The sequence below is a fragment of the Sturnira hondurensis genome, unplaced genomic scaffold (assembly GCF_014824575.4).
Source record: "Sturnira hondurensis isolate 20B ecotype Veracruz unplaced genomic scaffold, ASM1482457v3 Scaffold0006496, whole genome shotgun sequence".
Classification (NCBI taxonomy): domain Eukaryota; kingdom Metazoa; phylum Chordata; class Mammalia; order Chiroptera; family Phyllostomidae; genus Sturnira; species Sturnira hondurensis.
In genome coordinates this window covers 7999078-8023894 of record NW_028079127.1, presented here as the reverse complement: position 1 = coordinate 8023894, position 24817 = coordinate 7999078, and positions in this window count along the sequence as shown.

Below are 24817 nucleotides of genomic sequence, written 5' to 3'. Positions count from 1 at the left end.
TATGAAAGCCTTCCCAGCCAGCGGTTTATGAGACTCTCTATCTTGGTCTGCTTCTGAGTCCTCAACAAAGACTTCAGGAATTACAAATGCCTCACTAGAGCTTGAGAGAATTAAATGCCCCTTTATCCTCTTTCACATAATAATTTGTTTGTGTGTCTGTTCTTGTGTGTAACACTTTGCAGTGGTTATTTATCAATTCACTTTTTCACTCTACTAAATTTTGAGTTCCTTGTGGCGCTTATTGTACCCTGTGGAACCCCTGTCCCCGGAAGCCATCAGAGTCCCCTGCACATAGTGACTGCTCACTACATCTTAAACATCACAGTTACATTAGGAAGCAAAAGTAAAATCATGACACGTCTGCAAGTGTCATCCATATTCTAACTCTCCACAAAATAAATGCTATCATTGTATACATTTCGCATATATCAGGACAATTTTCAAAACTTTCCATTTCTTTAGTTTTGTTTGTTGATTCTTGTGTATTCTTACTTAACCAAAAATTTCATATATAAATAATAAAAACTGAATCTGTCTTTCTATCTTCATGTCTCTTAATTATTTTTTCTACTATATTGATTAACCAGTATCTCTGGAAATAGGTTGATCAAAAAAAAGATAACCAAAGATAACTTTTCGGCTTCTCTCCCTTGAAGGGTTTTACTCAAAGCCTCCATCATTAAATTGCTTCCATGGGTTAAGAGCATGAATACAAAATCAGACTTCTCTAGATTTTTTTTCATAGCTAATTCACTTACTAACTGCACTATTGAAATAAATTTAACCTAATCATTTCATGCCTCATTGTCCTCATCTGTAAAATCAGGAAAATGATTACTTTTGTGAGATGTGATATGATACAATTAGATTGATGCTTAGAGCATCGTGTCCCTGATAAATATCGTTGCCATCACTGTTCCCTTCATTCCACTGAGGTTCATCTTGGCAAGAGTGATAACAGGTTCTGTGAACTCAACTTGCTTGTCCATTTGACCTTTTCTTCTTTAGTTGGACTTTATAATTACCTTCCTTTTTATTCTTTCTTTCTCAATGGTGATTTCTTGTTCATCTCTTATTAATGCTAAATTTTGGAAAAATGTGTTGTATAACTAAACCTTTTTTCTTTCTGTCATCTTACAGTAGGTTAATTTACCCATTTCCATGTCTTTAAAAAATCTACTGCCTGATAGTATCCATATATTTATATCTTCAGGCCTAATATCTCACCTGAGTTTAAAACTCAAATACCAATTACCTACTTGATACCTTCATCATGCCTACTAAATACCTAAAATAACAAATGTTTAAAATAGAACATTTAATAACTGTCTCTAAAAACCACCCTTTTTCTCCTGTCTTCCCTAGCTCGAGAGATGCCAAGTCTGTTTATCTTATAGTTCATGTCAAAAGAAATGATGTCATCTTTCTTGCACTGCCACATCTAATTTCTGAGCAAATTATTTTGACCTTTCTTTCAGAAATATATCCATATGTGACCACTTGTTACTCTAATTTTATTACATCTGCCACTACCAACTCATGCCTTGAGTAATTTAAGACCATAAATTTGGTTCTCCTTGTCTCCTCTCTTTTTTTACTGCATCTATAACCCATATGGCAGTCAATTTATTTCTTAATATTTAAGTCGGACCATGTCATTTATTAGCTGTTAGCCCTCACTGCTTTCTTTCTCACCGAGACCACAGTCCAGAGACCCCTCAGGGTGCCCGACCCCCCCACATGGAGTATGAATACCTAACGAAACCTCTGGACCCAAACTCTCCCCGAACAAGCATCTCACTGGGTTCTATTGCACTGGTTTCATTACGCCTAGAATCTCTCTAGTTCCCATTTTTGGAAATTTCACATTTTTTCCCCATTTCTTTGCCTGGAATGCTCTCTAAAAAAAGTTTATCAGAGGAACAAATTCTTCTGCCATGGATATTCTTTCTTAAATATCAAAATTTTAGGTTTTCTCCAGATCACCTTATCTAAAATACCCTATCAACCACTGTCTATATAATTACTCTGTTTCATCATCTTCATGGTGTTTGTATTACCTAAATTATATCATGTTATATTGTAACATGTAATTTATCTAGTTATTTTTTTTCTCTTTTCTCTTGAAATCATTAAATCCATGAACTAAATTGCTTCTCTGTTTCATTCACCACTACAGCTTTATGGTGTAGATGACAGTTTGGTATACAGAAGTCACTTAATAAATACTTGTGCAATGAAAGAACTGATGGTTGGTTTACTTCCAGAATTTAACTTTTATATGTTTTAATATGCTTTATTCTATTATTATCATGAATAGACTTTTTATTTTTCTTTATTTAATTACTTCTACATTTTATTCTCTGTGTGTGTGTGAATGTACACACACAGGCTTACGGAAAATAGGCCATTGTGTTCTAAGAAATTTTTAATTTCAATATTTGTATATTTTTCTGATAGTATCATCTTTACTCTATAAGATACATGATTCTTATAATTCTATAAGGATGTACCATGTATCCTTATAGAATTATAAGAATCATGTATCCTAAAGAGTTATTTTCTATAAGAATAATAGAAAATAATACTTTTCTATTATTTTCACATCTGACAATAAAGTCATTGACATTGAAGTTTGTTAAAAACTTATCTTCTCTGCATTAATAGAGATATGTTACATTTATTGGTTAGAAACATATCCATTGAAAAAATCTGCATATAACTAGACTAGTGTAGTTCAAACCTGTGTTGTTCAAGGGTCAACTACACATGTATCTTAAAATTTGGAATGATACACTCTTCACCCAATTATTGCGTATTGTGTCTTTTTAACAATTTGGTATTCTTAAATTACAGCTGACATACAATATTACATTGCTTTCATACATGAAATGTAGCAATTAGACATTTATATAATTTATTAAATGATCATCCTGATAAGTCCAGTACCCACCTTGCACCATACATAGTTATTGCAGCATTATTGGCCACATTTCTTAAGTTATAATTTACCTCCCCATCACCGGTTTTATAACTGGCAATTTTTACATCCTGATGTCTTTCCCTTGTTTACATATCCCCTTAACCCACCTTTCATCTGTTAATCATCAAAATGTTCTCTCTACTCATTTATAAACAAATGAGTTTATTTCTGATTTGTTTGTTTTTGTACATTCCCCATTAAGTGAACTAATACAGTACTTATTTTTCTCTGTTTGATTTATTTCACTTAGCATAGTGCTCCCCAAGTCCATCCAAGTTTTTGCAGATGGCAAGATTTACTCTTTTTTATAGCTGAGTCATATTCCACCATACACATGTGCCACCGCTCCTTTGTCCACTTGTCTATTGATGGGCACTTATGTTGCTTCCATATCTTAGCTATTGTAAATCATGCTGCAATAAATACAGGAATACAAATGTCATTCTGAAGTACTAGTTTGGGCTTCTTTGAATAAATACCCAGAACTAGAAATGCTGGGTTCTTCTTTATCTCTTGTCATAGCCTTTGTTTTAAAGTCAACTTTACCCAGTATACATTTTGCTCCCCAGCTTGTTTTCTTTTCTTTCTTTTATTTTTATTTTTTTGGTATCCATCATTTTAATAAAATACCTTTTCTTTTTTTATTTTATTTATTGATCTTTAGAGGGAAAGGGAAGGAGAGAAGGAGAGAAATATCAATGTATGGTTGCCTCTCGTGAGTACCCTGCTGGGAACTGGCCTGCAACCCAGGCATGTGCCCTGACTGGGAATTGAACCACAATTGTGTGGTTTGCAGGCCCGTGCTCCATCCACTGATCTACACCAGCCAGGGCAATAAAATACCTTTTCTAAATCCCTTTATATTTTGTCTGTGTGTCTTTCAATCTGAAGTTTATTGATGGCAGCATTGTTTTCTTATCCATTCAGCCACATTATGTTATTTGATTGGAACATTTAATCAATTTACATTTAAACTTATTATTGATAGATTTGTAGTCATTGCTATTTTATTATTCATATTTCTTACTTTTTCTTTTTTAAAATAGTCCCATGAACATTTCTTACAATACTAGTTTGGTGCTGATGAAATCCTTTAAGTATTTATTGTCCGGAAGTTCTTTATATTTCCTTTGATTCTAAATTATAGCATTTCTGAGCAGAGTAATTTTAGTTATATGTCTTTGCTTTTCATTACTTGGAACGTTTCTTGCCAATCTCTTTTGGCCTGAAATGTTTGTGTTGAGAAATTAGTTGACAGTTTAGAGGAGCTTTCTTGTAGGTGGCTACCTCTTGTTACTTTTAAGAATCTCTCTTCAATTGGGGGGAGGTTGACTATCGGCCTAGGGGGAGGGAAGAGACAGGGGAGAACAATGGGAAAATGATGGGACAAGTGTAACTGAACAACAATAAAAAATAGATTCTCTCTTGCCTTTAACCTTTGGCATATTTATTTTAATGTGTCTTGGTGTGGATCTCTAGGTTCATCTTGCTTGGGACTCTTTGTGCTTTCTCGACTTGTGTGTCTATTTCATTCATCAGATTAGGGGAATTTTCCGTCATTATTTCTTCAAATATAATTTTATTCCCTTGTTCTCTCTCTTCTCCTTCTAGTAGCCCTCTGATGCAAAAGTTGGTATGTTTAATGTTGTCCCAAAGGCTCCTTAAACTAGCTGCATTTCTTTTGTTCCTTTGTTCCTTTGTTCTTTTTTAAAATTCTGATTGGGTGTTTTCTGCTACTTATCTTCAAAATCACTTATTTGATTATCTGCCTCATCTAGTCTACCATTGATTTCCTTCAGTGTATTCATCTCAGTTACTGTATTTTTTGTTATTACTGGTATTATTTTAGATTTAGATCTCAATTTTTATGTTTTGGATCTTTGTTAAAGTTTCCACCATGTTCATTTACACTTTCTTAAGTTCAATGAGCATCCTTATAAAGTCGTTTTGAACTCAGCATCTGGTAGGTTGTCTCCATTTTGTTTAGTTATTTTTCTGGAGTTCTGTTCTTTCATTTGGGACATATTTCCTTATTTCCTCCTTCTGGTAGCCTCCCTGGGTTTGTTTTAGTGTATTAGGTTGAGCTGCTTCATCTGCACTAGTTAAAGGGGACTTATGCAGTTGGTGTCCTGTGGGGCCCTGTGGTACAGTCTTTCCAGTCACCTGAACTGGCTGTTCCAGATGTATCACTTCCGTGTGTTGTGTGTGGTCTTCTGTTGTAGTTGAGGCTTAATTTCTGTTGTCAAGTCAATGGGGAGGATTGGTTTTTGTGCTGATTGGCTGTGATGACTGGCTGTGGTGGCTGGTCGTCACTGCAGTGGAGGAGCTGTTGTGCAGGGGCTGAGCTCATAGAGCAGGACTCACTTTGGTGATGCTCTGGTACCTGCCGAGTTTACACTCTGGGTGTGTCATTTGGCGACATGGTTGGGTGGTGTTCTGGTGTGGTGTGAAGCTGGTCACCAGGTGTGATTTTCTGGGACCTCTTGGGAGGGCCTCTGATGCAGGCAAAGGTCAACTACTGCCTATGATCAGCCCAGGGCCACTTTGTATGAGGTACAAAGTGACCTGCATATGGTTTCCACTTTTGCTTGACTTAGAGGTACCTGGAAAAGGATAAACTATGAACTGGGTCTGGCTGCCAATAACATTGGTCTTGTGCCAAGTTAGCAAGTGTTGCAGAGCATGCTAAGGCCAGATCCTGTGTTTAGGGTTTGTAGTACTTTGAGAAATTTTAGGGAAGTCTACAGCATGAACCAAGTTAGGCTATTTCTATGGAAAAGCCACTGGGAATGTCTTGGGTGGGCCTGCCTACTGGGTGCGGTGGGGTATCAGGGAATCACCACTGAAGGATGAACAGTGTTAGCCAGGTTGAGGCAGACTTGGCTCCCATAAGAACCGGCGGGCTTCGTGGAGAGAGGAGCCAATACAGAAAAAAATTCTCTTAGTACTTCTGTGTTGGAGAAAGCTGCCCCTCCCACCTTTGGCCTGAAGGCAACAATTCAGTTGCTCCTCAGATGTCTCTGATGTTTTTTAGGCTGCTGCCCAGTGTTAAAGGTAAGAACAAGTGAGTCCATCAGTGAGCAAGTCCCAGTGGGTGTGGGGGCTATTTAAAAAGAATGCCTGGGCCCTGGCTGGTGTAGCTCAGTGGACTGAGCGCGGGCCTGCAAACCACACGATTGCGGTTCGATTCCCAGTCAGGGCACATACCTGGGTTGCCGGCCAGTTCCCGGTTCCTGGCAGGGGACGCACGAGAGGCAACCACACATTGATCTCTCTCTCTCTCTCTCTCTCTCTCTCCTTCCCTTCTCCTCTAAGATAAATAAATAAATAAATAAATAAAAAGGATGCCTGGGACTCAAGAAGCCCTCCACCTCAGTCAGCAACAATCCCTGCTCATTTTCCACAGGCAGAAGTTATAGGGACTTCTCTTTCTGACATTGCAACCTCAGGCTTGAGAGCCTAATGGGGCGCTGGGACCCCATAAGTCTCAAGGTGGAGGGCTCTGGATTTTTATCCATTACACGTGGTGCATATATTCTTTTGAATCAGTGTTTTGGGCTTCTTTGTGTGTACTGTATTCCCAGAAGAGGAATCACTGAGTCGTAAAGTAGTTCTATTTTAATTTGTTGAGGTAACTCCATGCAGCTTTCCATAGTGGCTGCACCAGTCTGCATTCCCACCAACAGTGCAAAAGGGCTCCCCTTTTTGCACATCTTCGGCAGCACTTGTTGCTTGTTGATTTATTGATCATAGCCAATCTGACAGGCGTGAGGTGATATTATGGTTTTATTTTGCATTTCTTTGATGATTAGTGATACTGAGCATCTTTTCATATGTCTATGGGCCACTTGTGTGTCTTCTCTGGAGAAGTGTCTATCCAAGCCCTTTGCTCATTTTCTAATGGAATTGCCTGTTTTTTGGTGTTGAGTTGTATAAACTCTTTATAAAAATCAGATGCATCATTGATGAATATGTTCTCCCATTCAGTGTGTGGTCTTTTCATTTTGTCGATGGTTTCCTTTGCTGAAAAAATACTTTGTAGTTTGATTTAGTCCCATTTGTTTATTTTTCTTCTGTTTCTCTTGCCTGAAGAGATATTTCAGAAAAATATTTTAGAGGGGAAGGGGGAAAAAGGAGGTAGAAGAGGGTAAAGGGGGGTAAGCGGCTACAAAAGGAGACTTGTCTTTGGGTGGTGAACACATGAAACAACATACAGATTGTATATTATAGAACTGTATACTTGAAACTTATATAATTTTATTAACCAATGTCACACCATTGAATTCAATAAAAAATTTAAAAATTTCATTGTTTACCCAGGACCACTTTGATTAATTTCTACAGTTGTTATAGTTGTGTATTTTTACATGTAGGTCTTTGACACACTGAGAGAGTTTAATAAAAAGCATCAAGGTTTGTGTAGAATTCTTTTTTTTNATTTCAGAAAAATATTTTAGAGGGGAAGGGGGAAAAAGGAGGTAGAAGAGGGTAAAGGGGGGTAAGCGGCTACAAAAGGAGACTTGTCTTTGGGTGGTGAACACATGAAACAACATACAGATTGTATATTATAGAACTGTATACTTGAAACTTATATAATTTTATTAACCAATGTCACGCCATTGAATTCAATTAAAAAATTTAAAAATTTCATTGTTTACCCAGGACCACTTTGATTAATTTCTACAGTTGTTATAGTTGTGTATTTTTACATGTAGATCTTTGACACACTGAGAGAGTTTAGTAAAAAGCATCAAGGTTTGTGTAGAATTCTTTTTTTTTTTTGCATATAGCTATCTAGTTGTTTTTTTTCCAAAATGCTTTCCCCCATTGAATTGCTTTTTTTCCTTAGTAAAAGGCTCATTGACTGTATTTGTGTATATATATATGTGGGCTCTTTATTGAGTTCCAGTGACCCCCATGTGTCTATTCTTTAACCAGTAGTTCTCTGTCTGGATCACTGTAGGTTTATAGGAAGTCTAGAACTGGGTAATGGCAGTCTTCCAACTTTTTACTTCGTCAATGTGTTCAATATTCTGGGTCTGTGACTTTCCACATCCACTTTAAAATCAGCCTGCTGAACTCCATATTGCTCCAGTTTATGGAGATTGCATTTGATCAAAATAGAACACTTGACATCTTATCAATGTTCAGCCTTTTAATCCATAAACATTAGATATCTGTATTTAATTCTTCTTTGAATTCCTTCATCTAAAATAAAATATGCACTCTTCTAAATACAGACATATATTTCTGTATATATTTTGTTACAGTTAAGTATTTAATTTTGGGAGGCTAATGTAAATGGTATGGTGTTTTCATTTCAAACTTCTATGAGTCATTGCTTATATAAAGGAAAGCAACTAATTTATGTGTATTAAGTTTGCATCTTGTGACCTCAGTGTAACTGTGTTAGTTCCACAAATTGTCTTTGTATGTTTTTTGAATGATCCTTTGCAATTTTGTACATAGACCATCAGGCCACTTGTGAAAAAAAATATTTCTTTTCCAATTGTTCACATTTTAGTTTGGGTGATATTAATTTCCTTATGTTCAAGACCCTAGATTCCTTCTCTGCTGTGTTCAGTCTACTGATGAGCCCATCAAAGGCATTTTTTCATTATTAGTGTTGATTTCTGTTTCTTTTATAATTTATCTTAGAATTTTCATCTCTCTGCTTACGGTAGTGGCCTGCTTTGCATCTTGTCCATATTTTCCATTTCAGCCTTTGACATAGCAAATACATTCATTACATTTTCTATCTACCGGTGATTCCAAACCTGTGTTGTAACTGAGTCTGATTCTGATGCTTGCTTTTTCTATCCAGACCGTGGTTTTATTGGCTTTTAAATTATTCATTTATTTACTTATTTTCTTTGTTAATAGTTGGATATGACATACTGGGTAATAAGGTCCATGATCAAAAGGGCTTTAGCTGAGGTTTTATGATAATCTGAGTAGACACTTACTTGGCTGTGTTCAATATTTGCAATAGTTGTACATAACAGAGGCCTCTGTTTCCTGCTGTGTCCTTTTTTTTTCCTCCCTGTTGACTTTGGGTTTCTCTAGAACTTTTCCTTAACAATTGTGCAGTGCAGCTCTTTTTATTAAAATTCAGTTATTATATTGGAACTCTGTTGATGTTGTAAGGTGTGGGGGGGAGAAATTGTTCTATAATCTAATGATTAAATCTCATTCTCTTAGGTTTAAATGTATGCGGCTGTGACAATTGGAAGTGCTTCTCAGCATTTCCTCCCTCCTTTTGGGTGAGGTGAAAAAGCTAGAAGTGATGAAGATGGTTAATATTCCCTTTTCCAGTTAAATAAGGCCCTGTAAAATTAGTTTTGCTTATAGACCAAAACTTTGTTACACAGAATGCTCTTGATATATTTCTAAATGTTTACATTCCACCACTCGCCTGTCCAGAACAGGAAACAGGATTTTTGAAGGATTTTACCCTGGGAACCCAGTGAGTTTCTTGTAAGTAAACCCACAAGTTTATGTGCCCTCTAAACCTGGGACCCCAAAGTTTTTCATTCTGTCTCCAGTATTTTGTCAAAAGCACAAAAGTGTTTCTACCAATGTGTGATTCCAATGCTTCTTCTCCCAGGCTATGATTCTTTGTATTCTCCTAAATCCAGACTTCTGTGTAGCAGTTTGCCCTGTGATCACATCGCTGTGATGTATCTAAGAAAATTCATTCATTTCCAGCGTGTTCATATTTTTACAGTCAAAATTATTGCACGATTTTAGAAATTATAAGGTATTAGTCACCTTGGCAATGGGTTGCTTCATATTACAATCAGGTCTTTTGATGTGGATTAATTTTCTTCATTTTTTCCATATCTCACATTGCATATAATTTTTAAACAAATTTTATTCCTCTCTCTTTTCCATTTCTCCTTTACACTTCTTTCTTTCTTCCTTTCAGGCTTTCTCTCTCTCTCCCCTTTCCTTTCCCCCAAAAGATTTACTCTGCTCTTCAATAAGTATGTCTTTTTTCTCTCTCCTATTCTGAACTCTGCATCTCTTCCAATATGAAGACAGTGTTTTCTCTGTATTCATTTTCTCTTTGTTCTCTTATTCATGTCTTAATTATATTTCAAGTAGAAAAATAGAAAGAAAAAACAAAGCCAAATAAAGTCAAATTAGCTTTAATGAGTAAGATAATCTCTCTAAAGCCCTGAAAATGCCATAAAGTGCCCTTAGAATTTCTACATAAAATATGGGTGTTCATTCCTTTATCTTTTAGTGAAATGTGTTAATGAACCCAAAAATTCAGTTGAAAAAAATTTATTTTTATTTTATTTTTTCTGTTTAGTTTAGTTGATAGTAACAGTATTAATTTCCTACTATTTCTCATTACAGTTACACATAATTTCAACTACGTTATGGCCTAAATAGAAACCTGTGGGCTTGTCTCATAGATTGCTTCCTTAGGAAAATTGCTCCCTGGCAGTAATAACTGCACAAAATTGTTATGAAAGTTATTTGTTTAAATATGAGAAAGCAGGTGTATTTTTCCCACTTTTATCTCACCCTTCCAATTGACCAAAGAAAAGAATGGACACTAATTTGTCTCATAAGACTGAACACAAATTCTAATTCTAATAATGACATAACACTTTTAATAAATGCCTGTTCTGCGCTGTGTAGAACCCTGTGTTAAGTAGATATAGTTATTAACCATTTTCTTTTTCAAAATAATCATATAACATAGCCAGTACTGTCATATTTTGTATATGAATAAATTGAGTCTCCAGTTGATTAAGGAAATCCTTCAAGGTCACAATGTTTCCAAGCGACATAACTGAAATTTCCACCTGGTATCCTTGGAACACGTGCAACACTACCTACAAATTCAAGGTGATGCTAATTAAATGCAAAGGCAACATTCTATTTCTCATTTCTCTATTATTGTGAACAGAATTTAGTGTTAACATATTACATAATGTGGTCTCACTGCCACTAGGACTGTCTCCAGCATCCTTATTGTATGTTTAAGCACCAGTGTAAAGACATTATCCAGTTGTATGTCACTTTTATAGCAGACTTATGGGAGAACATGTAGGACATTTATGCAGAGGGGAAATCCTGCCATTCTGAAGTGCTAAATATTGTAAAGGCAGGTGGCAAATATAAATATTTGGAAAGTGAAAATAACAAAGGAATTTGTATTTTTTGATAGTACATAAAATTGTCCTAATATTTCTTTTCACAATTAGCTATCATTTTTTCATGTATCCTTGAGGTGTCACAGTGAAATACAAGTTTCCTATACATTAGATTTACATACCACTTACAAAGGAAAAACAGCACGTGCTGCAATATTGCGTTATGATGACAACCCAAAAGAAAGTATGTTCTAGCACATTTAATTACAGTATACTCTAGATGACATCATACCTGTATTATACGGGAAATGTTTCTCAGAAGTTCAAATACAGAAGCAGACAAGATATTTGAGTCATTAGAGGCCAATGGCATCCAGGCATTCCTAATTCAAAAGGACCCATGAAACAGAATACAGAATAATGTTAAAGTTTTATATAAGCATAAACTTTTCAAATCCAAACAAAAAATATATTTTTCTACTCAAAATATAATATTTTTATATTTATATTTTAGAAAAATACAACAAACAAAAATATATTTTTTCTACTCAAAAAATATAATATTCTGTTGGGTGCTATTTTTATTCTTATTTGCAGTGAAAAGCCAATTTCATAGTAAAATAAAAATCAAAGGAATAAGTTGATAAAATTAAGAAGTAAAATTATAAAAATAATACTCTAATTTTACCATACTGAGGTTGAGCCATACTACTTTCTTCAACTTTTAGTACAAAATTCCTATTTTACATTTAAATTAAAAGGTACATCAGAATTTAGAACATGTCTTTTTAAGAGAAACAAAAAAGAAGCTAGAACTATTATACCATATACTATTCTTTAAGTGCCCAGTGCTGTAGTTATTAAGGTAAAAAAACAAAGAGTCACAGAAAGACTGAATTTCACAGATACTATTTTAAAAAGACTGTAATCACAAATGCAATTTCAATTTAGTTAGTTTTGTAAATAGCCCTCAGATTCAACTCTAGATGATAAGGAGAATGATAAAATTGGGAAAAGTTTTATTAAAGTTCTTTGCAGATTCTTACCAAATCTTATCAATTGGCTCCTCCTAGGCAGATTTCTGGGATTAAAGATAAAATGTATCTTTTTCTTCTTGCTTATGAAAGGAGAAGCAATTCTTTCCACACCACGTTACCCTTTAAGAAATGTTCTTCACACACTCCTGTCAGCACAAACTGTTGAAGACTTTGATTATCATCATTATGATTTTGGGTTGATTCCCAGAGCCACTTGTATTTATTACTTTTCTTTATGTTTTTATTTTCTTTTAAAACTGTTTCCAGTGTTTTTTTTTTTTTTTTTTTTTTTTTTTTTTTTTTTTTTTTTTTTTTTTTTTTTTAGATTTTGTCTTCTAAGTAAAAAGAGAGAGCATTATGTGGGCTGTAGATAAGATAGAGTTTATTGTAAGCTTAAAGCAGGCCACTTTTTGCCTTTAGTTTAGCAGATTTCACAATAGATTATCCAATACATTATCCCACCATGGGATATTTCAAGTTTGATTATTTGATCACCAAATAAACAAGGAGAGGAAGGAATCCAAAGAGTTGATCTACACTCAACTTACTCCTTTTATTGGGGCATGTCCCTAAGAAGACCTACACTAAATATGCTAAATATCTTGTCAAATTGAACACTGAATGATTAAACTAACCCTCAGAACAAACTAACCAAGACACTACTGGCAAAGATTACTTTAAAAAAACTCTTTGAGGTATAAAATGGAGCTGTTTGACATCTTGAACCCCCAGGCCATGTGAGATGGCCTCACAGACTCTGACTTGGGAACCACACACATCACTCTGGGTGAGAGGGGTCGGCTAGTGCAGAAACGCAGGAAGGTGCCCTCAATGTCCAGACGCCTTTCTGCTTATTCCGTCCCTTCTGATTGTCTTCAGTCTTCAAATGATTACAACACTTGATGTCTGGTGTTATTAGAATCTTTAATTTGTATGAGTTTTATTTGACAACACTTTCTGAATGTTAGTTGAGAATTTTAGCTAAAATAAACATTAGAAGATATTTGGACCCATCTGATAATACTTTCATAGAGACATGTGGTGCAGACCAAAAGGCCCTTGATGTTTGGTGCTGTCTGTGCTTAAAAATCATCCCTTGCTTCCAGTAAAACATGCTGTTTATTTATACTTTTGTTTTATAGGATTAACACACCAAAAATACCATTGTTTCACTCTACTGTTAATTGTATTGTGGCTATATTGCCAACAATAACTTTTTTTGCCTTGGTAGCCTCCCTGATAATTTCACAAGAAGTTAGGTACATAGGTCAGGTTTCGAATTTCCTGAAGAGTGGGCTTTGTTTGTGTTAAGGATGCACAATAAATGTCTCCTTGGGCGTTTTGGACAGGAGTATATGTCAAGGCCTCATGGAGTACACCACATGTCTGTGGACCTCTTGGCATGCATCAGATGTCCTCTTGTTAAAATCATAGATCCTACTAGTTGGACATTCCATAAAACACATAAGGAGAATATTTTTATTCACCTAATAGCAAAACTTAAAATAACTTATGAGATCTGGAAAAATAATTGTTGTTCAATCATTTTTGAATTATTTGCTCACTGTTTTAAATCAAATATAAAAGATCATGAGGTATAATTTAAAATAAAATTGTAATATTAATATATGCAATGATATGCATATATATTGTGAAATGATCACCACTATTAAATTATTTAACACATATATCACTTCACATAGGTACCTTATTGGGGGTGTTGAGTAAAAATGCTTAATATTTCCTTTCTTGGCAAATTTTAAGTATACACTACAGTATTATTTACTATTGCCACCATGCTGCACTTTAGATCCTCAGAACTTATTTATCTTATAAGTTGAACATTTGTACCTTTGGCTGACTTCTCTCCTTTTCTGCTTCCCTCCAGCCTTGGCAACCACCATGTTATTCTGTTTCTATGAATTAAATGTTCCATAGATGAGTGATATTACATAGTATTGTATTTCTCTACCTAGTTTGTTTCACCTACTACAATGCCCTTTAGTTTTATCTATGTGGTTGCAAATGGCAAGGTTTTCTTTTTAATGACTCAATAATATTCTATTGTCTAATATCTACATTTTCTTTCTTTATTTATCCACAGGTGGACACTTCGATTGTTTATGTATCTTGGCTATTGTTAAGAAACTACAACGAACATGGGAGTAAAAATATCTCTGTAAGATATCAGTTTGGTTCCTTTAGATATGTACTTAGAAGTGGAATTACTAGAGCATAGGACAGTCTTACTTTTTAGATGAACCTCCATATTGTTTTTGGTAATGGCTGTACCAACTTACGTGCCCATCCAGTGTTTACAAGGGTTTCATTTCCTTCACTTCCTCAACAAAATTTAATCTCTTGACTTTTGATAATAGTCGTCTTAACTGGTAAGGTGATATATACTATGATTTTGACTTGCATTTTTCTAATGAGTAATGATAATGAGTATCTTTTTGTTTATCTGTTGGCCTTTTGTGTATTTTCTTTGTAAAAAATTCTATTCAGGTCCCTTACCCATTTTTTTTTTACCTTTTATTGATTTGTATGAATTCCTTGTATATTTCAGACAGTAACTCATCAGATATATAGTTTGCAATTATTTTTTTCTTTTTCATAGAATGTCATTCCATTTCTTTTTAAAAATATTTTATTAATTTATTTTCAGAGAAAGGGGAAGGAAAGAAGAGAGGGAGAGAAATATCAATGTGTGGTTGCCTCTCATGTCCCCCACTGGGAACTGGCCTGCAACCCAGGCATGTGCCCTGACTGGGAATCGAACCGTGATCCTTTGCTTCACAGGCCTGCGCTCAGTCCACTGAGCTACACCAGCCAGGGCAGAATATCCTTCCATTTCATTAATTGCATTTCTGCCAAAAAATGCCTTTGGAACTTTCTATAGGTATTGCATTGAATCTGTAGATCACTTTAGGTAGCATGGACATTTTAATAATATTCATTCTTTAAATCCAAGAATATTTCCTTCTATTTGTACCATTTCAACTTACGTCATCAATATTTTATTGTTTTCAGTGTATGTTTTTTTACATCTTCGGTGAAATTTTATTAAGTATTGATGGGATTGTTTTCTTCATTTTTATTTCAGATAGTTCATTTTTTGTATAGACATGCAACTGATTTATGTGTATTGATTTGGCATCCTGAAACTTTACTGAACTATAACATTTTTTGTGCAATATTTAGGGTTATCTACATACAAAACTATGTCATTGCAAACAGAAATGAGTTACTTCTCTCTTTCTGAGTTGAATAACTTTTTTGATGTTCTTTTTTTTAACTACCTACTTGTTCTGGCTAGGACTTCCTAATAAGAGTGGTGAAAAGGGGAATCTTGCCTTGTTCCTGATGTTAGGGAAAAGAGCTACACCAGCCAGGGCAGCTTGTCCTATATGGCTTTGTGTTCTCTCTACATACAATGTGAGAGTTGTTATCATAAGAGAATTTTGAATTCTTGAATTCTGTCAAATATTTTTTCTACTCTTTCTATTTAATCATATTATTTTTATTATATGTTAAAGTAGTATGTTACATGTGTTAATCTGAATACATTGAAGCATCTTCCTTCCCAGTGATAAATCCCACTTGATCAAGATGCATGATTCCCTGTAGTCTGCTGGGTCACAAGGCAGTTTCATTTTTAATTTTGGGGGGAACTTCATACTGTTTTCAATGTGGCTGCACCAGTCTGCATTCTCTCCAACAGTTCATGAGGGTTCCCTTTTCTCCACAATCTCACCAACACTTGTTTGTTGATTTATTGATGATAGTCATTCTGACATCTGTGAGGTGGTATCTCATTGTAGTTTTAATTTAATTTCATCTCTGAAGATTAGTGACATTGAGCATCTTTTTATATGTCTATTGGCCATCTGTATGTCCTCTTTGGAGAAGTGTATATTTATCCCTTTGCTCATTTTTTAATTAGATTTTTTTGATGTTCAGTTGTATGAGTTCTTTATAAATGTTTGATATTAATCACTTATCAGAGGACTTCCGCCAAGATGGAGGCATAGGTGGAAACACTGTGCCTTCTCCCACAACCAAGTTTGAATACAACAAAGGTTTGGAGAAACAAAGACACAATCAAAAGACAGAAAATTGAATTATACGGAAGTCCGACTACATCTAACCGTTCAACGGGGGCGGTAAGAGGGGCGGAACCAGCAGCAAGCAGGGTCGGGCAGGACAGGGCCCCCGACCCAGGCGCGCAGGCAGACGGGAACCAGTTGGGGTGCAGGGCAGACCGAGGGCGCATATTCGTGCACAGTGAGACAGACCACGCAGGCCCCAGGGGGCGAGGGCTGATGGCGGTGGCACACTCGCGTGCAGTGGGATGAAACGCGTGGGCCCGTTGACCGCAGCAACTGCGGCACCGGTGAAGGCCGTGGCGGCAGGCGGCGGACAGGACGCCATAGTCCCTCTTTGACCCCGCCCCCACATATAGCGTCACAACCCAGCGACTTAGTTGCCCTGCAAGACCAGTGAGAGCCATTGTCCCTCTTTGACCCCGCCCCCACCTATGTGACGTTTCACAACCCAGCGACTGAGTTGCCCTGTTCTAGTGAACACTTTAGGGCTCTGATCCTGCTATGGAACAGGCACGAACAACCCGAAAGATGGCACAAGAAGAACTCAAAGTCCCAGAGCCAATAACTCTAAGCGACCAAGAAATTGCCAGCCTCTCAGAAGCACAATTCAGGACACTATTTCTCAGGATGCTCACAGAACTGGTTGATTATAGTCACAAATTAGAGGAACAAAGTTACAAATTAGAGGAACGTGTGAGGGCTGGACTGATTGAAATGAAGGGAGATGCACAGGAAACCAATAGTGATGGAAAGGAAACGGGGACTCAAATCAATGGAATGGACCAGAAGGAAGAACAAAACATCCCACCAGAAAGGAATGAAGAAATGAGAATTCAAAAAAATGAGGAGAGGCTTAGGAACCTCCAGGACATCTTTAAACGTTCCAACATCCAGATTATAGGGGTACCAGAAGGGGGAAAGAAACAGCCACGAGTGGAAAACGTATTTGAACAAATAATAAAGGAGAACTTCCCCAGTCTGGCAAAGGAAATAGACTTCCAGGAAATCCAGGAAGCTCAGAGAGTGCCAAAGAAGTTGGACCCAAGAAGGAACACACCAAGGCACATCATAATTACATTAGCCAAGACCAAAATGAAGGAGAGAATCCTAGAAGCAGCAAGGGATAAGGGGACAGTCACCTACAAAGGAGTACCCATCAGACTGTCAGCGGATTTCTCAAAAGAGACCTTACAGGCAAGAAGGGGCTGGAAAGAAGTATTCCAAGTCATGAAATCCAAAGACCTACAGCCAAGATTGCTTTATCCAGCAAAACTTTCATTTAGAATGGAAGGACAGATAAAGTGCTTCTCAGATAAGGTCAAGTTCAAGGAGTTCATCATCACCAAGCCCTTATTATATGAAATGCTAAAGGGACTTATATAAGAAAAAGAAGATGAAAAATATTAACAGTGAAAGGACAGCAAACACACAGTTATTAACAACCACACCTAAAACAAAAGCAAACCAAGAAGACAGCTAGATCAGGAGTGGAACCATAGAAATGAAGAACACATGGAGGATTAGAAACAGGGGGGTGGGAGGGAGAGAAGAGGGGAGAAGGCACAGAAAATAGCATAGATGGTAGGCAGAAAATAGATAGGGGGGAGGGCGAGAATAGTGGGAGAAATATAGAATCCAAAGAACTTGAGACACGTGGTTATAAACTAAGGGGGGGAGAATGGTGGGGGAGGGAGGGTGTGGGTGGAGGGGATTGAAGGGGGGGAATAGAACAACTGTAATGGTATAATCAATAAAATATATTTTTAAAAAAATCACTTATCAGAGCATGGGTAGACTTGGAAAGTATTATGCTAAGTACAATAAGCCAGTAAGGGAAAGATGAATACCACATAATTTTGCTTATATAGAGAGTCTAATGAACAAAATAAATTAAAGAACAAAATATAAACAAGCTCATAAATACAGATAAGAGACTGACAGCATTCAGATTAGAGGGGGGTTGGGGATCTGGGTGAAAAAAGTAAAGAGATTAAACCAAAAAAATTAAAAACTCATAGACACAGACAGCACTATTGCCATTACCAGAAGGAAAGGGGGTGGGGTGGGTGGAAGTAAAGGGGGGAAGAGGTGATAAAGGGTGATAGAAGGAGACTTGACTTGGGGTGGTAAACCCACAATATAGTTGTATATGGATGATGTATTATAGAATTGTACATCTGCAACCTGTATAATTTTTTCTAAAGATCTTATTTATTTATCTTTAGAGGAGAAGGGAAGGAGAGAGGGAGAGAAATATTAATGTATGATTGCCTTTTGTGCATCCTTTGCTGGGAACTGGCCTACAACTCAGGCATGTACCTTGACTGGGAATCGAACCTCGATCCTTTGGTTTGCAGACCTATGCTCAACCCACTGAGTTACACCAGCCAGGTGCAACCTGTATAATTTTATTAACCAATGCTATCCCAATAATTTAAGAAAGAATAAATAAATAACCTGTCAGGGCTGTGACTCCTACTAGAAAAAGCTGAGCTAGCAACCCTGAAAAATCTCAGAAGTGTTCTTAAGCCTCTGTTATATTTTTCAGGCAATAATTTTGGACTTTCATTCTTTTCCCCACTCAGCCATATCCTGACCTAGACTTTTTGCCCTCTCAACCCTATTCCTACACCATGTCTACTTCAGCTAATTTCTAATTTGTAGCTCTAACATCAGACTCATTATTTTTTCACAGAGTTGATTTTGTCCTTCTGAGGTTAAGCTGAGAAGACTGTACTTCATCAGAACACCGAGGTCTTTAGATGGGCTCTTCCTGCAGTCCACATTTGCAATATGCAAGTGCCTGCTGGGGAGCAATCCCATTATTTCAGCTAAAGACACTAAAGCCTGTGTGGGAAAACTGCCTGAAATTCATACTTAGGGTTTTAAGATTTTGTACTGACCTGAACTCTGTGGCCCATTACTACTCACTGATTCCTGCTGAATCAAAAAACAAAACGATATCTTTAAAATTTCAGTTTCTTCTCCACATATCTGTATGAAAAAATAAAAAAACAGAACAGTCTGAATGCATTCTACTCTTTACTGTTAAAGAAATTCCATGAGTCATGTATGTGTGTGTTTAATCCTTACTTGTGTCTATCAAAAATAATTTTCAGCCTTAGATAAGGCATAAGTCTTACAAATTTCAAGCCACTGATCTGGAGCTTGGGTTGTAAGATTATTTCATGTTTCCAATCAACTGTTTTCTTCTGTGTAAAATATTTTTCTTTCCAGAAAAGTGAGAACTTTTTTTTCATAATTAAAACAAAACAACAAAGAGAAAAGTAACTGATTTTACCTATAATCTGTGACAGTCATTTTCTCTCTAAAAATGGTAAAACCCTATTTTATAATTCATGTTAACTATTTAGGTTAGACACATGTCAATGTCCACATATTTCATGGTTCCAATGTCCACTTAATATTTGCTACATGCACTTCCAACTGAAAAGAATTTCTTCATTACATGCATCTATGCTGTATTTGAAAAAGACAGCTATGACCTCAAAGAACTGAAAGCCAAGGTCTAACCTGTTTATTGCCATGAAATTTACCATATTCATAAGTGCTTGTCATTATGAAGAAAAGAGGGTTATGCACATTAAAAGATTATCCAGTAATATCAAATTGCTAGCCACTGCTTCATTATTCACCTGTCCCATGGGACTGGCTCTGAATTTTAAAATAATCATGGTTCTAACAAACATTTATTTGTTAGTATATTTCAAGTACTATACTGAACATTTCATGTGTATTATCACACTCAACATTCAAACAACTTTATAATATGGGAAAATGTGTTCTCTGTTTTATAAAAGAGGGTAATTACCCTTTTATCCACAGTGTCATAACTATTGTAATAAGTCAGAGCTGGTTTCCAAATCAGACCATTGGATTCTAAGGAGCTTGGGCTTAAAAAGTCTGTGCAGTGAAAAGAGTCTTAGAAGAACAGTCACCGGGGAGATAATTGCTTATGATGACTGCACTCCAAATGGTTTTAAATATTCCACCATTGAGAAACTCTTTTCCCCCTTTATATGCCACAAGGGATATAAAACTGCAAACTTCACTCAGTTTTCTAAATGATTGCCCAGCAAGTGGACAGTCTTTTAAAGACATCGTGAGGCAGAAATGGTCCAGCATAAAAATCTCTCATCAGCTTCACACAGAAGGCAAACTTGAAAAAATGCATTTTTCTGTTAACGGGACCGTTATTAGCTGCTATCTCTTCCCAGCAGGTTAAATGTGATGCAACAATACATTTTTATTTAATTTATACTTCTGATGAAAGATTAATAGCATTGTTCAAAAGCCAGTTATTTTCTATGTCTTACCTGGACAAAAATAGGTGACATGATGTTTATTATGTTGGGAATAAACTAGGAAGAATTTAAATTTTGATTGTAAAGGATCTATTCTAGAATTTTGGACTTAATTGGAGCCATGGCAATCAAATTGATCACCTTTCTTAACTGGCAGGTGAAGAAATTCAAGCTCAGACAAATTAAGTGGTTTATCTAGAGTCACAGCTAAGTATTGATGATTCTGGAAATAGAACATGGGCATCTTGAATGCCTTTCTGAGGCTGACTTGGGGCACTAGTGTAAGCATTTCATTGAAATTGAATTATTATTTGTTTCTTTTCTTAATATCATCCAGAGTCACACTCCCTTAGCTACTACCAAAATCTTGAGTAATTGTGAGTTTCGTTCATTTTTTACTTCATATAGCCCTTGTTTATACTTGGCATAATGTAGTTCTTAGATTCATTTATATTTTGTTGTCTGAAAAAACTTAAATGCAAAGTCCTTAAAGACAGGAGCTTTACTCATTGTGTTAACCACTATTTCTGGGAGGGTGGCAAACCATGGTGGTTTGAGACCCAGTTTCCCTGATGTGGACTTTTCGGCACCAACACTGAGAACATCCTGGAAAACTGGATGGAGTTGGGCATCCTGTCAGGGGCTCTGCATTTCACTTTTACAAGCTGTGCATCTCGCTTTTCCAAGGAGTGCTGTTACCATTAGAATTCTCATAGGTTTAACTATTATAATATATTTGAAAAATGGCAGCAATGTGACATAATTTACTAATAGTTGCTGTTTGAAGTGCATAGTAATAGTTCTATACTTATTTTAATGGACAGTGTGTGTTATGCCTGAGGCGCTTAATTAGTATCTGTTGCTGGACATACCTGTTAAAATTATAGCAAGAAAAGAATAATATTGATTTCTGATGGGAAGTGATTTATCTATGTACAACTTCTTATATTTTGGGATACATAATTTTTGGGGGGTGGGAAGATGACTTACATATTTTAAGAGCACACATACATACACTGATATACACATATATAACCTACATATTATGCATATATATTAATATGTCTATATAATAAAATTAGATATTCGCTGCCATATATGTGCTCTATCATATGCATAGAACTGTCTTAAAATGATATTATTTTATCTCATTAGACTCATTGTCTTATTGAATTTCCAAGTGAAAACAAGAAGTACATAGTAAAACAACAGTATATTTCTGGTTTCAAAAAACAGACAGCAAATCCTTTCACTATAAAAATAGAACCCTTTAAAGATGGTTTTTAGATTAATCTCAACAGAGTAGTCATCACTATAATGAGTGAGGCTTGGCAGAACTGCCTTCAACTCCATTCCCCGCTGTGACTAACAACGAACCCTATACTTTGTACCTGCTTGCATTGTTGAGATGAATGTGTCCTGTCACTTCCCACACAGCCCCTGAGTGTGTGTGTGTGTGTGATGGCTCTGCAAAGTCTTCATAGAATTGTGGTTATCAGCTATCCACTGCTATTGAAAAACACAAAATTATTACTTTTTCACAATCATCCACTTCTAATAGTTCTTCCCAGACCCTTCAATGACTAGTTCAGGTGTTTGGTAATTTTCTTTGTGCCCAACACACACTTTGTCCACAGCCAGACTTCTTTTTCCTATTGTGATGAGGAATGCGTTTACAAAAGCCCTTTTAATGTGTTTTTATAGAGGCTACTTTGTGGCTTTGTTAGCTCTTCCTTTCGAACTCTTGATCAAAATTACCCCAACAAACATATTTTGCTTCGATTTCTGCCTGCTTACACTTTACCTCTTGGTCTGTACACTCAATGTATTTAGTTACTACAATATAAATTCCTTTAATGCATTTGGAAAAGGTATACTGTTTTTTGTTTCTATAACTATTTCATGTGTAACTTAGATTTTGTCATAAGACTCCATTTCTTAAAGGGGAGCAAATATTTTTCTATAAGAACTAATAGGTCTTCCTATAAAAATTTTAAAAATTATGAAATTACTTTTGTTTTACTTTCCTGTTTGCTATTTGCTTCTGTAACTTACTATCTGGTCAATCATGTATTATATTAACACATTCTGCTTGTAGACAGGCAACCTCCTAGAAGTATTCTATAGAGGAAGTTAAGACAATACAAAATGTAACATTATCTCAGAACTTTTTCATACATAATGCTAAGCATTCACTCATACATTATTACTTATAAAAGCAGCAAAAAAGGGAAAGTAAATGGACAATGAAAAAGATCCTCAGAAAAAATTATTTATTGGAGTTAACAAATTTAAAATAAATGTAATATTTTCAAGAAACTAGAGATAAAATGGGGAATTGTAGCAGATATGGTAAACCAGTAAAAGAGAATCAAGTATAAATTCTAGCATTAAAATATACATTAATATAAATTATAAATGTAAGAAATTCACATTTTAGTCTCAGAAGATTTATGAGAATCTGGAGATTCTAGGCTCTCAAATGAACCTGTCTAAATTTCTCTGTCCTAGCTCAAATGGTCCCACTTCCTCTCTGTGAGGACCCTGAATTTAACATACCAGAATGGTTTAAGCTGAGAATTCATCATTATTTGCATTTCTGCCACTCATAAAATTTAGTTTCCTGCTTGATCTTTAGTAGTTTTTTACTACATTCTATAGACATATAGACAATGAGGGTATCTTTAAATGCTACCTACAAAGCTTGCTGTGTGTTCCCACCTTGCTTTACGATGTTGATTGATAGACCCACACCTGTAATTTTCTCTCCTCAAAGAGTCAGCCATTCCAATTCCACTGTCCTTATATTTAGCATTTTCTCCATCCCTCTCAGTCGCCTGACTTGAATCACTTAGTGAATTTCACTCCACCTGCATATCATTCCAGCTAACCACCAGTAAAAATACCAGCAATCTCATGATTATATATAGGTATAATCATGCCCATGATCATAAGTACTTCATCTAGTGCTAGTGATGATTCCCTCATCTCCATCTCACTGGTAAATTTATGACTCCCCATTTGCTCCTGAAATCTGCTTCTTGGAATCACTTCTCTCAGGCTCTTAGAAGACAATTCTGAGGAAGATGTTATTTTTTTCGATTGTTCATTTGTAATATTCTCTTGGAAGAAGAAGAATAAGAAGAATGGGGATGAGGCAGGGGCCAAAAGCAAGGTAAATCTGTAGCAAACAAAAAAGGCAATATAAGAATGTAGTCTCTAATAAAACTAGATGTATCCTGATCTCACTGGGGTAATCTTCAAATTACACATCAGCCTGGTCCCCCTTGAAGCAACATGTGTTGGTTAGTAGCAGTATGTCAGCTGGCTGATGGTCAAAGATGGGAAAGGGGAAGTGGGTAGAAACTCCCTGGGTAGAGGGTTCCCGTTGGCCAAAGGAAAGTCTACAGATAAATGAGGAAGCCATGACCCATGGGAGTGCAGGTACCAGCAATGTGCCTTACGTGGGTGCTTTCACGTTCTGCAGAGAAACAAAAGTGGGGCAAAAGTGGGGGAGAGTAGATTTATAGTTGCCAGTGCACCAAACTGAGTTTACTCTAGTATTATTATTTGTTATTGTATTATTTTCCATGCAAAAACTATAAACTTAATTTGCCCTACCCTGTATATAGATACATAGTTTGATTGATTGAGATTGAGATTGAAATGTATTTATTATTAATTATGGAGAGTAAGGAGTCCCAAGATTTTCAGTCAGCAACCTGGGAACTCAAGAGAGTCAGTGGTGTGGTTCTACTAATGCTGATCTGAACCTAGGGAGCCAATGGTGCAAAGTAGAAAAGTTAGCAGGCTTTGAGGAGCAAGGCTCATCTTTTATTTTGAATCCAAAGATAGGAAAAGACTGTGTGTCAGCTCAAGGTAGTTATGGGGAAAGATTTGCCTCTTATTCAGACCTTTGGTTTAATTTCAGTCTTCAGTTGATTAATGCCTAGCTACTGACATTAGGGATGACAATCTGCTTTATTGTCTATCCCTTCAAATGTTACTCTCACCCCAAAATTTCCTCATAGTCACAACCTAAAATATTTGACCAAACCTTCAGACACCCTATCTTACAGTCAGTCAATTTAACAAATAAAACCATAAAATTGATCATCAGAGCGGGCAACATAGAACTGAGTACATTCATGGAAAGGTAAATTCACACACACATCTAGATAATTCTAAAATAATGGGATTTAAATATAGGTAGAATTATAATTTTGGCAAAAATTACATAAAAGGCAGAAGG